At 42.0% G+C, this 17,171-nt stretch overlaps 1 protein-coding gene across 2 annotated transcripts in view; it reads left to right on the top strand.

Moving 5' to 3' along the window:
- LOC110259278 (uncharacterized) overlaps positions 1–17,171 on the top strand; it is a 312,263-nt gene that overhangs the window by 96,779 nt on the left and 198,313 nt on the right. For both annotated transcript variants that reach the window (XR_014837071.1, XM_085011443.1), the window contains one exon: positions 3,656–3,785. The gene's annotated coding sequence lies outside the window, so the exon portion shown is untranslated. The remainder of the gene's footprint in view (positions 1–3,655; positions 3,786–17,171) is intronic.

Genomic DNA, 17,171 nt, shown 5'->3' with positions numbered 1-17,171 from the left:
AGAGTTTCTGATCCGATTGGCCTACAGTGAACCTTTACTAGGTTTTAAAGTGCCCTGGGTGTTTCTAGTTTGCAGCTGGTTTTGAGAACCATGAGAACAGAGAAGGGTGGTGTCTGTGCTATTTACTATCAGGTACTTAGGGAAGGTTTTCTGAGATGACACTTAATAAGACAGGGACAGGGCCCAAGGAAGACTTCTGGGATAAGGAGGAAGTTCTGCTTAATGTCTGACCACTGGCTCTTCTAGGGGTTGGAGATTTCCATGATGTAAATATCCCTCCACGGCCGATTTCAAACTACTAATGTGATGGCACTGAATAGAGTTGGGAAGAGTGGCTAACAGTTGGCTTTAAGAGCCTTTAAGAGCCAGTGCCAGCATGCCACTGGCCAGTAGTCTAGGCAGCAAGAACAGGCTGTGCTGTTGTTTTGTAGGGTAGTTCAGCATCGATTTAGCTCAACCTCCCTCTTTTGGACCAGGCTTTGAGCCTTTCCTTTATAGGGTCACAGCATCCACCAAGGTAGTTCCCTCTCCCTGCAAACACCCACCAAGGAACATAGAGACTGGCAAACAAACTGGCCTTTTCCTTAAGGTGGCTTTTTGTGTTTCCTCCAGAATTTTCTTTCTTTTTTTTTTTTTGGCTGACCTGTGCCATATAGAGTTCCGAGGCCAGGAATCAGATCTGAGCCACAGTTGGATCCTTTAACCCACTGTGCTGGGCCTGGGATCGAACCTGCATCCTGACGCTGCACAGATGCCTTCAGTCCTGTTGCATGACTCAAAGTAGCACTCCTTGGCTTTTTTCATCTCCTTTTTGGTTCTGACACACGTAGCATCCTGCATATCTTATTTTCCACCTACCAAATCTAGCTTGCTGTTTCTCTCTGCTCCCCCAGTTCCTACAGACTCTTGACACTGAGTAATGGGTGTGTTATTCTCCCTGAATCTCTGATGGTAAAAACAAAAAGCAAAAACAAGAGGTCTGATAGGGACACAGGCCCCCTCACAAAGTATCCTCAGGTGAGAAGTAAACAAAACCCCTCTATTTCCGCTGCTGGTTAAAGTGACTCTTCTTTTGGGGTCTCTTCTTGACATAATAGTAAATCAAACAAGCAGGCTCAAGAACAGATGGAGAGTCACGGACAGGACAAATCATCATCAGAAGCACAGGCAGTGAGAGGGAGTGGGTCTTCAGATGCCCGAAGACCGACAGAATTTTTACCGTCAGAAGAGTAGGCTTGTTCTCCCCTCCCCCGCACCTCCCCGAAAGCAGACAGACTGTCAAACACAAGTTGTAATTGGGCTATGTGATTTGCATACAGATTAATCCATTATTAGTCTCAGTGAGAATCTTGATTCAGCAAGACGATATTTATCATTGCAGTCGCTTTGCTCACGTAATCCAAGTGACTTTGTAACTTTAATTGTACCCCACGTTCTAGAAGTATTGCCCATGATTACAGCCTGTTTGAAGTAATTAGGTGGTAATCAGCATTACAAGTTTCTTTCAAAAATACTATCATTAGAGAGATTGCTAAATGAATTACCTGGCACTGCGGACTCAGATGTTCTTGGCATAAATACCTTTCTCCACAGAAGGGGCAGAGATGTTCAAAGGCATTGGAAATCGCTCCTTATCTCTGGCAGACTTGACCGCGTCCCTGTTCAGAGACTCGAAAGGCTAGAATCAAGGTGTCGGCAGGGCTGCTTCCTTGCTGGAGGTGCTAGGAGATGATCCGTTTCCTTGCTCCTTCGGGTGGTTGCAGAATTCTGCCCCCGTCTGTGGCAGGGCTGAGCTTCTTCCGTCCTCCTTGGCTATCAGCCAAAGTCCATTCCCAGCTTCAGCGGCTGCCCATGTGCCTGCGCTCATACCCCCTCCACCTTCAAACCACCAGCATCAGGTTGAGTCCTTCTCATCCTTCACATCTCGCCTGCCTTTTCCTTTGTAGTGGGTCTCTGACTTCAGCTGAAGAAAGTGCTCCTGTTTGAAAGCCCGCCTGGGTAATCCGGACACTATCCCTGTTTCTAGGTCTTTAACCATAATCGCATCTGCAGAGTCTCTTTCGCCATGTAAGGTGGCACATACACAGGTTCTGGGGGATTAGGGGGTGGACACCTGGTGTGTGTCGGGGGAGCATTATCAGCGTCTCCTAGAGCCTGGGCCATCTGGGTGTTTCCTCCTTTCTTCTCTGAAGCGGTCGTATAGTAATTTCTTTCCCTTTGGGGGCATTGACTGGCTCCAGCAGAAAAAGGAGGATGGCTGCATGCTTGGATGTTTAGGGTATATCAAGATGCTATGATAAGCAGAGAAAAGTCTTTCTTTCTTTCTTTTTTTTTTTTTTTTTTGTCTTTTTGCCTCTTCTAGGGCCGCTTCCCACGGCATATGGAGGTTCCCAGGCTAGGGGTCGAATCAGAGCTGTAGACACCAGCCTATGCCAGAGCCACAGCAACGCAGGATCTGAGCCATGTCTGCGACCTACACCACAGCTCACGGCAAAGCCAGATCCTTAACTCACTGAGCAAGGCCAGGGATGGAACCCGCAACCTCATGGTTCCTGGTCGGATTCGTTAACCACTGCGCCACAATGGGAACTCTGAAAAGAGTGTTTCTATTAAGTAACTGGTGGATATTTTTGGGAGAGCCTGTCTCATAGTGAACTATTGATTTTTAGACTATTGTCTAGTATAGTTATTGAACATTTACTTCTTGAAGAAATGTTTAATTGTATATTGTCTACTTCTTCCAGCCAGATGTGAGTCCATGAAAACAAGGACCCTGCCTGTCTCCTTTATAATTATATCCATAGAAAGAGGGTGAGGGTCTTGCATGGAGTTTCTGATTAACTGCTTGATACATGTTTATCTGGTGAAATCCTTATCTCACAGCTACCATGAGGATGCTTGGCCGTGCTTGAGGGGCCAGTAGTGAAACTGATGGACATGGCCCCTGCCTGCCTGACCTTAAACAGATATTTATACAAATAATTAATTATAAATGGGGAGAAAACAGAAAATCTTAGGAGTGGTACACATGTACCTTAACCATTCTATATTAGCTTCCTGGGTACAATTGTCCACCAATATTTGGTGGTAGAGTCAGGACATTTTCTTTGAATAGGGTTGGTGGAATGAAATTCTATGTCTTCTTTCTTATGTAAATTATATATACATATATATAAATTTGTGTGTGTGTATATACACACACATATACACACATACACAAATGCATCTTCTATGATTTGTTTTTGCTTCTCTTAAACGGAGGGAGGACTCACGATCAGGGGCTGGCAAACTATGGCCTGAGCTAAATCTGCCTTGCCATCTGTTTTCATAGGGCTCTGAGCTCAGAATGGATTTTACATTTTTTAAATGGTTGAAGAAAATTAAAGGAAGAATAATATTTTCAAACATGTAAAAATATCACGGAATGCAAGTTTTAGTGTTCCTAAATCAGCTTTTATTGGTCCTGCTGAATTATTTAGTGTTTGTTACTGAGGCAAACTTGGGTCTGCTCACCTGTGCAGGAAAGCCAACCTACCGACGTTGGCAGAGTGCAGTGTTTCCTGCAGAGTGCCTCACAAGGAGCCCAGAGGGGCTAGTGTTCAAAACGCCCATGCTCTCCTTCGGTTTCAGCAAAGCATTTGTTTTTCCTTTCTAGGGTGACAACACCCGATCCGTCACCCACTGAGTGAGGCCAGAGATCGAACCCGCGTCCTCAGGAATACTATGTTGGGTTAACCCACTGAGCCGCAACAGGAACTTCCAGCAAAGCATTTTTTAAAGGCAAGGTGAGGAAGAGCAGTCCCAGGGTTATGTGATCAGCTCTCTGCACAATTCTGTGATTGGTTGATGCTGAGATAACAGGGTGGTGTCACAGGGGTGAACACAGTCGATCCTTAGGCTCCAGGGACCTGGGGGCTGCATGCTCATGACGCATAAGTAGTTAACATCTTCCACTTGGTGGAGGTTTTCCACGTCTGTGAAACAGCTGAGGACATGGGCATCACATACTCTTATCAAGGTATTTCAGAGAGGAGCTACAGCGGAGCCCATGGGAGAGGGGTCTGGCTGCCTAGGGCCACCTCCTCCAGTCATGCTCAGTTATTCAGGTATTCTGTATTGCTGCTTTCATGCCATGGTGACAGAGTTTAATAGTTGTAATGAAGACCCTATGGCCTGCCAAGCCCAAACTGTTTACTATCTGATCCTTCAGAGAAAAAGTTTGCTGACCCCTGCTCAAGATTCTTGAGAAGTAAATTGAGTGCAGGGACCTAGTTGATTCTTCCCTCAATTATTTTCTTGGTGGCATATGCATAGGAGAAGGGGTGTTCATGGGGGGCCGGGAGACTGTTTCCTAATATACTACATCTTGACTTATCCATTTTTTGGTGACTCCACTTTATCAAGTCTTTCCAGACATTCAACTTATTTTTTACAGGAACAGCTCTCTTTCTTGTTTAATTCATGTCATCAATTTATACTGGCCTTAATTAAATTACACAGTGATGCTAACAGATGCAAACTACTGTAAATTGGTTTGGAGACGTACATGTTTCTCAAATTACCATGACATATACTTCAAATATCTTATCATTTTATATGTCAGTTATACCTCAATGAAGCTGAAATTAAAAAAAAAAAGAATTCTTAGAAATAAAAGAAATTGGCTTGGAGATGAACACAGCTGACCTCTGGTACGTGTCCATCTGTAATGGTGGGGGCAGTAAGCATTGTCCCAGAGAGAAGCCCACTGGCCTTCAGTTAGAGGACGATGCGGTCATCTGCCCTCTGTTTTATGGAGAAAGAGAAAGGTCTGGTTAATACCAGGCAAGTCAAGTGGAGGTCAGTGATGAAGGCTTCTGCTGCCTATAAATTTGGTACACATTAAACATAGATTTGCACATCATAGTCAGAATCAAGCATTTCTAGGTGTCATGCAGGTATCCCTCATGCAAGGTAATTTGCATTTAGAATTTTGAATTTTTGGCATTATAAATGTGGCAACTATTTAATGTCACAGAACCTCAAGACGCTGTCTTGGAGATTTTTTTTTTTTTTTTTTGCAGGAATTCTCAGAACTCTGATTTGACTCTCATAGAAACTCTGTCTTCTAACCAACATCAGTGTGAAATATCTTAGCCCTTCCGTGTAGAATTCAGTCTCAGGGTTTTCCTTAGAATATCCCCCCCCCCCAAATCTCTTAATTCAGTGTAACATAGTCATCAAATCTCCATACATCTTTTAAAAAATTGGCTCAGGGGTATACTTCGGTGCTGCCCTAAACCGATATTGCTTGTCCTGTATATTAATGGTAGTTTATTAAAATGAAGGTAATCATGGCAAAGTGTGACAGAGAATTAAAAAGTCGCATTTCAGCCAGGTACGGGTGTTAAAAATAGCATCATGTGGATTTTGTATCACTTTCAGTTTAGAAACTTGGTCTTTGCATATTTCTATGGGTCCTTTAGCCCTGAAACGTCACCATTTCCATGAGCAACTGGCCCATTCTTTCGTTCCAAGGCCCTGGGATTCCAGAGGCAGAAGCAGCCTCTATCCATCTTTTCTAATTTGCTTCAGTAGATGCAGTATGAAAAAAAGCATAGCATTAAGGAAGGCTCTTTTCTTTCTTTTTGGTTTCCCTCTCTGGAGCCAAGTTAAAATGGAATACAGTCATTAAAAGGTTATCTAGTGTAACATGCTCCCCGCCAAAGGCAGAGCAGAAGGTTCTATTCCTCTGTGAGTTGTTTTATGAAGTAGCTTATGGCTGACAATCAGCGAACTAAATCCTTCGACAAGGAGAGATTTACAAGGACTTGTCTACAGAGAGGAAGTGTTTCTACAGACTTGAGCAGAGCTGGGACCAGGGATTAGCAGCCCTGCACATAAATACTGTTTGCAGCTTTGGGATTCCACTGCTGGGAGCTTTCAGGAGCTACTGTGTGTAAATACGCCTGTGGAACTGAGTTCTAAATACCGACGGTGCTACATACAGGATTCCCGTGGCTTCCAGGACCTACCAACGGGTTAAAAAGATACTCTGTAGACACATATTGCAACCATGGGGCTCATTTCTTGGTCTTATTGGAAGCTACAGTGCTTAAACTACAACTCTGTCGTTAAGGAAGGGCTATCCAATTTAAGTTTTCACCCTGTCTCCTCTTTCTGGGAGTTCTCAACTGTGCATTGTCCTTTGTAATAGGCGTCTCTTGGCGATTTTGTTGGCTGTTGGGAGTGATGATATAGTGCAGCATGCTTGCAGACATTTGCTATGGCCTGAATGTTTGTGTTCTCCCCAGTATCAGATGTTGAAAATCTGATGCCCAGTGTGATGGTCTGTGATAGCCAGTCTGTCCTGTCTTGTTATAGCAGCCCCAGTGGACTAAGGCAACGTTCAATTACACAATCTTTTTTTTGACATGACTCCTAATAGGAAAAGCTTAATTTGTTAGGTCCAAATGACAGAACTGATGATCAGAGATGAGCTAGACCAGGGAATTAAATGCATAGAATAACACAGCTTGAAAGGATCTTAAGAGATCCTATAGAGCATGTCAATGCTTTTCAGATGAGAAAACTTGAGGCCTCCAGGAGGTGTGTGACCTGTCCATGGGCACAGGAATGGTCTAGTCTAGCATGTGGGCTGGAGCCTGCAGAGGGTACTAAATGACACTGCTTGTGTGGTATCTGGATAGAGTAGCTGGAAGCATATGTTTTGGAGTCAGATTTCCGGCCTCTGTAATCTACCATCTGCGCAACTATGGGGAATGCATTTCACTCGACCTGCCTTAGTGTCCTCCTCTGCAAATGCAAGAAAGGTGATGCTTCTTGAGCCTGGCTTGTTTATTGCATTAGTAAGTGCATGTTAACTGCTTCGAACAATACCTGGGAAGTAGGACACACCCGTGAGATGTTAGCTGGTGCTGTCACTACTTCCACTGTTGCTACTGCCCTCCTACCCCTAATACTGCCACTCTGACTTGATGGACATCCCCCAACCCAATGTGACCCAAGAGCAGATTAAAAAAAAAAAAAATTAAAGAGAAGAAATATAGTCAGTGAAGCATTTGCCCCTGAACAATACAGATGAGTGTAGTATATTTAAGTCTTTTGTTTGTGTATCATTTGTGTAAAACTATGAAATAAGATCATCCGATTTGTCCCTAAACTAAGTAGGAACTGACATTTCATCAAGTTGCTGATTTGCAGTAATCCATTTTGAATTTTCCTGTAACCTTATGGGGGGTGGGCTTTCAATGATACATATTATTGGGGCATGTCTTGGGGATGCCACTTCCTCTTTTTTTTTTTTTTCTTCAATAAGTTGAATTATAAAGCAGACAGGATTTTCCTTTTGTCTGTGCGTAGTAGGTATGGAACATGACCTTACATGCTAGTTACTCTCTGAATGCTTTTCTTTGGGAAGAGTATGAAGGTGCTGGGGAAGATCCTTTGCTTTCTGGTTCAGTGTCCCCTCGTAGGGAATTCAAAGATGGGATGAAATAAAGAGAAGCCTGATGACTTAGATTCACTTAGTTCTAAAGAACTTCAACTCATGGTCCTTCAAAAAGTATCTATTCTGAGAATGTTTATAGTAGCTCCGGTAATAATCATGAAACCTGGAAACAACCTAATAACTGTTGAGAAAGCAATGACAAAATAAATTACAATTTATTTACAAGATATTACATAGCAGTAAAAATGAATGAACTATACAACATGCAGCAGTTTAAGTGAATGGTGGTGGAACTGTAATGATGAGTAAAAGCACTAATTCCAGGAGATAATGGTTAGTGTGGCATTCTTATAACGTTTACAAACAAAACTAAGCAATATATTATTTAAGAATATATATGTGATAAAACTCTCCCTATATAAATATATATTTATATATCCATTTCTAAGTAATAAATAAGTAAAAATAGAATAAGACCATGCTTTGCCCAATGACAGTATTTATTGTGATTAGTCCAAGTCTATGCACCTGAGCTCTGAAGCAAGAAAAATAATACTTTCAAAAAGAGTGATCTCATAGAGCCAGTGTTTTGCAGGAAATAAGACTTCAGCCATGCAGCATGCACTGAGAAAAACGCACAGAATGTGACTTGGGAACGGGAAACTGTTATTTAAAAGTCCTTAAATGTTTTTTTGTCTTATTTGATAACATCTGTCCTCTGTAGCCTTTTTCACTCTGATTTCTGGCCAAGACATCGCTGTTTGTATTGGAGTCCATGGAGTTAGGCTAGGAGATAGCCTTTGTAGCACTCTGCTTAAAAGAAATGAAATTCAGGCACATTTCCATTCCCTCCAGTCCTGCTGAAGCCCAGCGTAGAAAAAAGGCAACAAATTCTGAGGGCTCATCCTTCAAATACATGGAAGAAAGCCAAGCTAATCCTTTCTTCTGCCACTCGCTCCTCTCTCACGGCTGCTGTTTGTTTCCTCACTCTGGTGTGTAAAGAGCGGATGAATCCCAGAGCAAGGAAAGGCCAAGAGAAGCAGCACAGCTGAGCCTGGGAGCCACCCAAAAATGATGCATTTGAAGTGTGTCTGGATTTCTTTTCTCCATAAATGCCTGGTCTTCCTTGCCTTTCAAGGTGAATGGCTGCTACTGAATAATAATAAGGGGCAAGCTTGCATATCATCAAGGGCGAGGGCGGGCTTTAGGAACAGGTTAGAACTCAGAGCCTGTTTTCTCTCTTTCCCCTTTATCTCTTCTGATGACAATAAAGTCACACTTGTGAGATAAGCTTAGAGTCCTGAGCTGTTTCCAATGAATGCATTGACTTGGAATTTTCCAACTTATACAACTTCCTTCTTCAGGTCTGGTATGGTGAAATCTGAATGAATTTCCCTTCTGCAATGTTGAGAGACAAGTACCCCCCAAAGGGCCCAGGGGAAAACGAAGCCAGTGCTCCTCAAATATTTCTTGGTCCCCTTAGCAGCAAAGTGCAGAGAACTGAGCCCCCAGGGAGCATAGGGCAAAAATTGCTTGCTACCAGTTCTGTAGATTTTGGAAGCAAAATGCAAAGTTGACTTTCCAGTCAGTAATATGTCTGCGTTTGTTTTAAAAGAAGAAAAAAAAATTTTTTTTTTTTTTCTTGCCCAAGTTGTCGAGGAAAAACAAAGCTTCTAAAAGATGTTTATCCTATGCCTTCTGGAATCTGTGGAACTCTTCACTACCTCGCCCCTGGGCTGTTCATACCTCAGTTTGAAAAGTATAGTGTTGGTAGCATCAGAAAGTAATAGCGCTTTCTTTATTATTATGTCAGGTTGTTTCACTCGCAAAGTTAAGTTTTAGGATGAAGTTGACTAATTTGATTTAAATCGATGAATTCCTCAGTAATTATATGACTAAGCTTAACATCAAACCACAAATGTGTAACCAGTTGTCAGTGGCTAATTACTACTTTGTTTTATGGGTGAAATATAAAACAGACAAAACGCTGTTGTAACATGCTGGCCTTCTTAGCACGTGATGCATTTTTGTCCAAGTGGCCTTAAATTCATGTTTCTAGAAATAAGGGAATTGTAAATAAGTAAAAACACACAAAAGCATTAAATAAGAGAGCAATTACAATAATAGTGTATGACTAGGATATCTATGACTTTATCATCTAAGAGCTGCACTGAAATTGACAGTCTGCCTTCCATTTCTCTACATTTATTCTCATTTTTTCTTTTTGTCATGAAAATTATCTACAAAGGTAGTTATATTTCTTTCTATGTGTATAAAGCTCCTGAATTTGTATCATCAGCTGCCCCTTTCTCCTGAGCTCAGCATATTTCACTTAAATATCTTTAAGATGTTTAAGAAGTTTCTTGAAGTTCCCATCATGGCTCGGTGGAAAGGAAACTAACAAGGATACCTGAGGATGCAGGTTCAATCCCTGGCCTTCCTTAGTGGATTAAGGACCCGGCATTGCTGTGAGCTGTGGTGTAGGTCACAGACATGACTCGGATCCCATGTTGCTGTGGCTGTGGCGTAGGTCAGCAGCTACAGCTCTGATTCGACCCCTAGCCTGGGAACTTCCATATACCGTGGGTGCAGCCCTAAAAAGACAAAAAAAAAAAAAAAAAAAAAAAAAGTTTCTTGGATTTCAAATGGCAAAAGCAGAACTCTGTTCTTATTTCAGTGACACCATAACCCAACCAATGACCAAAGTTCCAAGCCAGATAGTGTTAGATTTTTTCCCCTCGCCTACCCCTGATAAATCATCAGCAATTTTCTTAGCTTTCTCTACGAAACATGGACAGAATCTGAATAAATCTCTCCGTCTTCATTGTTATTACCCTGCCTAAGACACCCCTTTTTCTTTCCTGGATTATACCATGGCTTGTATATTTGGCTGCTCATCCCCTCCCATTCCTCTCGCAGCCAGAGTGACTTCTGAAGAGAGTAATCAGTCATGCCTCAGGCTGGCTCAAAGCCCTCCACTGACGCCCCATTACCGTGGGGTGTGATGCAGAACCTGCTCTCTGCTGCCTCAGGGCTGTGTATGCTAAGTCTCAGGCCTCCCTCTCTTACCCCTTTCCCTGCCTCTCTCCTCCTTTTCGTTATATTCCAGCCCTAATGGCTTTATTTCTGTTTCCGGGAGTCTGCTTTTTGCCATGGCGACCTTGCACTCATTGCTTGATTTGCCTAGACTGGAAGCTTCTGATCTTTCCATGGTCAGGTCCTGTCCATCCCTAAGGGTCTCAGCTCAGATGGCACTTCTTCAGAGATTTTTCTTGACCAATCTATTTAAAGCAGCCCCATCCCCAAGCCACTTTTTTTTTTTTTTTTGGTAATATTGAATGGTTTATTGAAAATATTACTTTGGGCTAAGTTCTTGTTCTTTTTTTATATTAGTGAATTTATTACCTTTATAGTTGTACAGTGATCATCACAACCCAATTTTATAGCATTTCCATCCCAAACCCCCTAAGCCACTTTACCCAGTTTTAGTTTTTAGTTACATTCTCTTGTTATTTATCATCCCTCGAATAATCTCGTGTTCATTTATTTGCAGACTGCAGTGTGAGCATCATCCGTGTGGAGACCTTTTCCTTGTGTCTTTATTGTGTTGTGTCCCCTGGTTCAGGAAATATCCAGTATCTGTGAATGCCTAGGCGACCCTCCCTTGACCTCTTTAGTCCTCATTACAACCCTCTGGGGTAGACCCTGTTATTGATTGATTTTTTTTTTTTAGAGGTTGGTGTCTTAATTACTGCTATGGCTTTAGGGCCTTTTAGCAGATTCATAATCCATGTGTGGAAAGAATGCACATCTCATTTTACAGGTAAGGTAACCTCCCCGTTCGTGGGAACCACGTGACCTTCTCCAACATTATAAAGCTTGTAAATGGCATGGCTGGATCTCAAGCATGTGTCTTTAGTCACTTGCCCCCTATTAGCTGTTTGATTTTTCTGTCCTAACTTGTTGCTTCCCAAATGGAACTTTCCCTAGTAAGAAATTCTGGAAGAAAAATGTGGTGCAACTTCTAAGGTGGTGCTTCCTGCATCCCAAAGGAGCTGATGGGAAGAAGTCTATGTAGTTAGGTGCTCAGAAATCGAATCATTTGTTTTTTTTTTTAAAGTACTCACTTTGCATTGAGTTTTTTGATTTTTTTTGTTGTTCACATGGCTTTTTTGTTTTTTTTTTTTTTGTCTTTTTGCTATTTCTTGGGCTGCTCCCGCGGCATATGGAGGTTCCCAGGCTAGGGGTCGAATCAGAGCCGTAGCCACTGGCCTACACCAGAGCCACAGCAACTCAGGATCCGAGCTGCATCTGCAACCTACACCACAGCTCACGGCAACACCGGATCCTTAACCCACTGAGCAAGGGCAGGGACCGAACCCTCAACCTCATGGTTCCTAGTCGGATTTGTTAACCACTGCGCCACGACGGGAATTCCTTGTTTGTTTTTTTATTACTCAAATGAATTTATCACATCTGTAGTTGTATAATGATCATCACAATCCACTTTCTCAGGATTTCCATCCCATAACCCAAGCACATCCCCCACCCCCCAAACTACCCCCTCCGGAGACCACAAGTTTTTCAATGTCTGTGAGTCAGCATCTGTTCTGCAAAGAAGTTCAGTCTGTCCTTTTTTCAGATTCCACGTGTCAGTGAAAGCCTTTGATGTTGGTGTCTCATTGTATGGCTGACTTCACTTAGCATGATAAGTTCTAGGTCCATCCATGTTGCTAAAAATGCTGATATTTCATTCCTTTTAATGGCTGAGTAATATTCCATTGTGTATGTGTACCACATCTTCTGGATCCACTCCTCTGTTGATGGACATTGAGGTTGTTTCCATGTCTTGGCTATTGTATACAATGCTGCAGTGAATATCAGAGTCACGTGGCTTCAGTAGGAGCTCCATTCATGTCCTCATGGAAAAGGTTGGAAGGGTGGGAAATGTCCTTTTAAAACATTTACTGTTGTCTTTACCTAGTATTCTCTTCCTCAGTTCTCTGTCTAGGCAAACCTTACTTGTCCTTTGCTTGGTAAATAGCAAGCTTTTTGAGTGCAAGACCTTGTCTTGGTAGTGATATTTAATGGAGATTATCCAACCATTCTTTGGCTTAGCATTGTTTGAGTTCAGATTCAGGCTCTGTTACTTGCTAGTTTTCTGACCCTGGAAAAAGTCTCATTTTTCTCATTGGTGTATATAACATATATACAGTATATAGTCTCTATAACCATCCATATTCCCTAGCATTGGTAGAAGAATTAAACAACACAGTGCCTGATAAGCCCTTAGTCTAGTTTGTAGTGAATAGTGAGTATTCAAAGCAGTTGACTGTTATTTTCCATCTTTGTGGTTCTAGTATGTAAGCATAGAACCTAGCATTTATGAGACATCTAAAATGTTGGTTAAATTAATCCAGGGGCCATGTTATCCTCTGGATCTCTGCCAAATAGGTTTATCACATCAATTTCCTTTAAGTAGAATCAAGTATTGTACATATTGCTTCCCCTGACGTTTGTTGTGCATTGCCTCACCAAACCCAATTTCTGCCCTAGAGCTATTTGACAGCATTTCCAAAAATGTGGAGTCTTTCAACTTAAATTACTGTTAACACGAAAAAGTGTATTGTTGGGTGAGCCTCTGCTTTCGGCTTAGATTCTGAATTGTCAGTTCTTACTTATGGGGGTGTGATGACACTCCACCCCAAAGTTGGTCTTTTTTCTCAGGCTAAATTACCCACTATTAGTCTCTCGCCTGAGCACTTACCTCTTAATCCTAGTGTTTTCTGTTATCTAGTTGCCCTTATTGATGGAAACATATCATTTTCCAATATTGCCTTTAAGCCGAGATGTTCGAAGTTGCACATGGATTTTGAGTGAGGAGTTCATGTGCCATCTGTTGCCTTCTTTGGGATTTGTTGCCGCCAAAGGGGAAGCCCAGCATGTTTTCTGTTTGCCAATTAGAAGGGAAGCGACTGGGGTTTCTTTAGAAAGGAATGAAATATCGTTTCAGGGGCATATGTTGTTTATGCAGATAGGAAATCTATGTTTTTCTGAGCCATCACCTTCAGTATTGCATCGGGATGAAGCAGAGGTACAGAAATGGCGCTAATCTTGTCAGAAGAAAGTATGACTTTTCTAAGATGTTCATCTAAAAAAAAAAGACAAAAAAGTATAGGAAACAGATGAATCGGCAGTGCACTCTGTAGTCAAAACCCCCGTTTTAACCCCCTTCTGTTTATCAGTCTCTGGCTGCTGTAAGGTATAGAGTTCTTTTTCTTTGAAGTTATAGGCTCTGTGGGAAGACAGCTTCTCTCTTCAGCTGGATGGTGGAGGGGAGTTGCATCATATCAGAAGAATGATATGGTGTAATCAGAATTTAAAAAACAGAGACAGTAACATCAGGTGAACTAGAACACATTTACCCTGCATCTTCCTGAGGATGCTGCTCATCACCAGGCATGAGGCCATTCTCTGGTCCCCCTCCCACTGGCGGTCCTGGAAATAGAGGGGTGGGATTCCCAAGAACTGGCTGCATTTAGTTTGAACCTTGTTTATGCCATCGTAGTTGTATTATATTATGTCATTTAAGATCATATAAGTTAATAAAACATGATTTTTATGAAAGGGGTTATTGTTTGTGTGAAAAACAAGCTGAGTGACTTGAAAATCATTGATAGACATGATTTGATGAAAAGAAAATTGCTCTCGAATTAGATGTACGATCACTTTAAAGAATTAGAAAAAACTTAATAGAAATTTAAAAGAAGTCCATGCTTTGATTTCTGTGCAGGTGACTTCAACCTCTTGCTTTGCTTTAAAGAAATCAAACCTATAAGACTTAAGATGATGCATTATGGTTATAGAGAGAAGACAAAGTAATATCTGCATCTATATGTTCAAAGGAGCACCTTGACCAGGAGTGAATGTACATTTATACCTTTTAAATTCAAATAAAATGTCAAAGGTATGAAAGTATAATTTGGAGAGCCCACGTTACCCTATCTTTCCAAATAATTGACTGTATGCAATTATAGATAAGAGTGCTCTTACTCAGGGAGTTCCTTTGTGGCTCAGCAGGTTAAGGATCCAGTGTTGTCACTGCAGAGGCTCAGGTCACTTCTGTGGTATGGGTTCTGTCCCTGGCTAGAGAACTTCTGCATGCCCCAGGCAAAACATTTAAAAAAAAATTTTGCTTACTCTGATCATAAACCTCATGGGATTAAAGACGGAAACATGATGAAAAATGGTGTGTGTTGTCCTGGATTGTATGACTCCCCTTCTCAAGGCTTCAGTTTCCTTTACTTTAAAATGAAAGTGTGGGACTGAACAAACCTCTAAGTTTTCTCTAATGCTCATGCTCATATTTTATATTTCTTCACTTCAAATGGGCAAAATTAAAATTTTAAGATGGTGCCTTTTGGAGTGCTCTGTCATTCCCTATTCTTCTATCAGCTGTCTATTTTTGAGGGTTGTACTGACCCTAGAATATTTATTTTATTTCCATCCTGATTTCCTGTTAAATATGCAAGAGACACTTTTCTAGAGGAGACATTTCAGGTTTGGTTTAGTTTGCCTTATATCCCTATGAGAGCATGCTACTTACTCCTGTGCTAAAGATCCTTCAAGAGCTCGCCTTTAAATACACAGAATCCTCTACATTCCTTAGAATGCAGGCCTTCACATAGCACCCTAGCCTGACTCTACGCACTCTTGTTAATGAATTGGCTTGTTTTTCCCCAATCTAAAGTGCTCTTTATGCCTCTGAGACTTTACTCATGATTGCTTCCTATGTCTAGAATAGTTTTCATCCCCCTCCTTACCCTCAGCCCCAGGTTATTATTATTATTTTTGGTCTTTTCTAGGGCCCCACCCATGGCATATGGAGGTTCCTAAGCTAGGAGTTGAATCAGAGCTGCAGCTGCTATCCTATGCCACAGCCGCAGCAATGTGGGATCCGAGCCACATCTGCGACCTACACTACAGCTCATGGCAATGCAGGATCCCTAACCCACTGAGTGAGGCAGGTATCAAATCCACAACCTCATGGTTATTAGTCAGATTCGTTTTGTTTCCGCGGCGCCACAACGGGGACTCCCAGATTATCTTCTTAAGGAGTCAGTTCTGCTGCCTTCTCCTTCAGGGAGCCTTATCTGATTTCCCAGGTCAAGCAAGGTGCTCCTTCTGTGTCCTCTTTGGAGATCTAAATGTACTTCCAATTTTGCAGTATTCTGTTATTTATCTTCTCCATTAAACTGTGAGCTCCTTGCAGAAAAGGATCAAATCTCATTTATGTTTGTCCCAGCACTCACACAGATTCCAGCATGAGGATATAGTTCAAAAATACTTGATCAAATGCACTGTGGCAGACGTAGAAATGTAGAACTGAATATGAAAGGGAATATACAGACCACCTAACTCAGGACCTTCATTTTACATATGAAGAAACAGACTGAGAGGCCCAGAGCAGCTAACAACTTTGCCCAATAGCTGTTACCAGCCCTGCAAGCTAGATTGGCCCTGCTGTGTCTTGGAATTAGCCTCCCTCCCTGGGATTCCCCAAATTTAAGAGCAACTGGCTCACAAATGCACAGGAAAACTTATTTATTGAACCAGAGAGAACTGGTATCATGAGAGAGGGTGCTGGAATGATTTCAAGAATGAATATAGGCTAAGGCTTAGTTGTAAACCTTTTTCCCAGTTGTGGCAGTGTAAGCTTGCTCCTGCCTACAACCCACAGAAGCCACCACAGGCCACTGCCAAGAGACATCTCTTAGTGTTTCTCTTCAGGGTGTCATCCGATGACCATCTTCTCTTGCTGTGAAGGCTTGAATCCTTGTGATATATACCCAGTTATCACTTAAGCTTCACTGGGATCAAAATCCTGCTGCTATCGATTGCCAGGTAAGGTTACATCCCGTACAAGGATTCCGACGCTCTCTGACCTCAATCCTCAATGGAAAGTTGTAAAACACTTTAGTGGAAGGGATTCAGGATATCATGGAGCAGAGAATGAATCATGATAAAGGCCCAGCTCAAAAGGAAATAAAGGGGGAGAAGAATGATGGGCAAGGCAAGTTTAAGAAGCCCAGTCCTTAAAGGTAGGTGTCACTTGAGCCTAGTGTCAATAAAACTTAGAGATAATTTATTAACAAACTGGGACACTTGTGAGCGTGGAAAAGAGGACTGTTAATAGCGATGCAACCTTAAACCAGATGGCCCTGGCAAAATCAGGACATGACATATGATTACCCAAGTAAAGTCATGTCCATCCTTCTGTGGTTTTGTTGCTCTAGAAAGTTCTCCCAGATAAGTCTAACCCAGCAATTGGGCTGAGATTGTCAGATGAGCTTCTGATCTAGTTTTCAGCCGCTCCCCTCTCTAGCCTGGTCCTGATGCTCCCCTTCAGCCCAAACTCCATTCATCTACCTTCCTCTTTGCCTCCCCTTTCCTGTTGGAAAGACATTTGCTTTCTTAGATCTTCTCTTCTGGCCTGCACAGGGCCTGATTCTCCCATTGTTACGTGGTTTCTGATGCTAGTGATTTTCAAGCTCTTTTTGGTGTAATTCTAGATTTTCAGTGTTTAATAACTGCTTGATTTGCATTTCAGCTTTTGAACATGCATCATAAACTCATCATTCTTTGGCTGTCACAGGGATTGGGGAAGGACCTGTGATTCTCTGGCTTGTTTGCATCTTCAGTTAGAGCAGCTACTGGAGTG

This window comes from Sus scrofa, chromosome 2 (genome assembly GCF_054392235.1).
Source record: "Sus scrofa isolate SSC_HxYL_T2T_F1_AM1 chromosome 2, Sscrofa_HxYL_maternal_Yorkshire_Landrace_v2.0, whole genome shotgun sequence".
Taxonomy (NCBI): domain Eukaryota; kingdom Metazoa; phylum Chordata; class Mammalia; order Artiodactyla; family Suidae; genus Sus; species Sus scrofa.
Note: the sequence above shows the minus strand (reverse complement) of the source record. Positions and strands in the feature narration are given on the sequence as shown.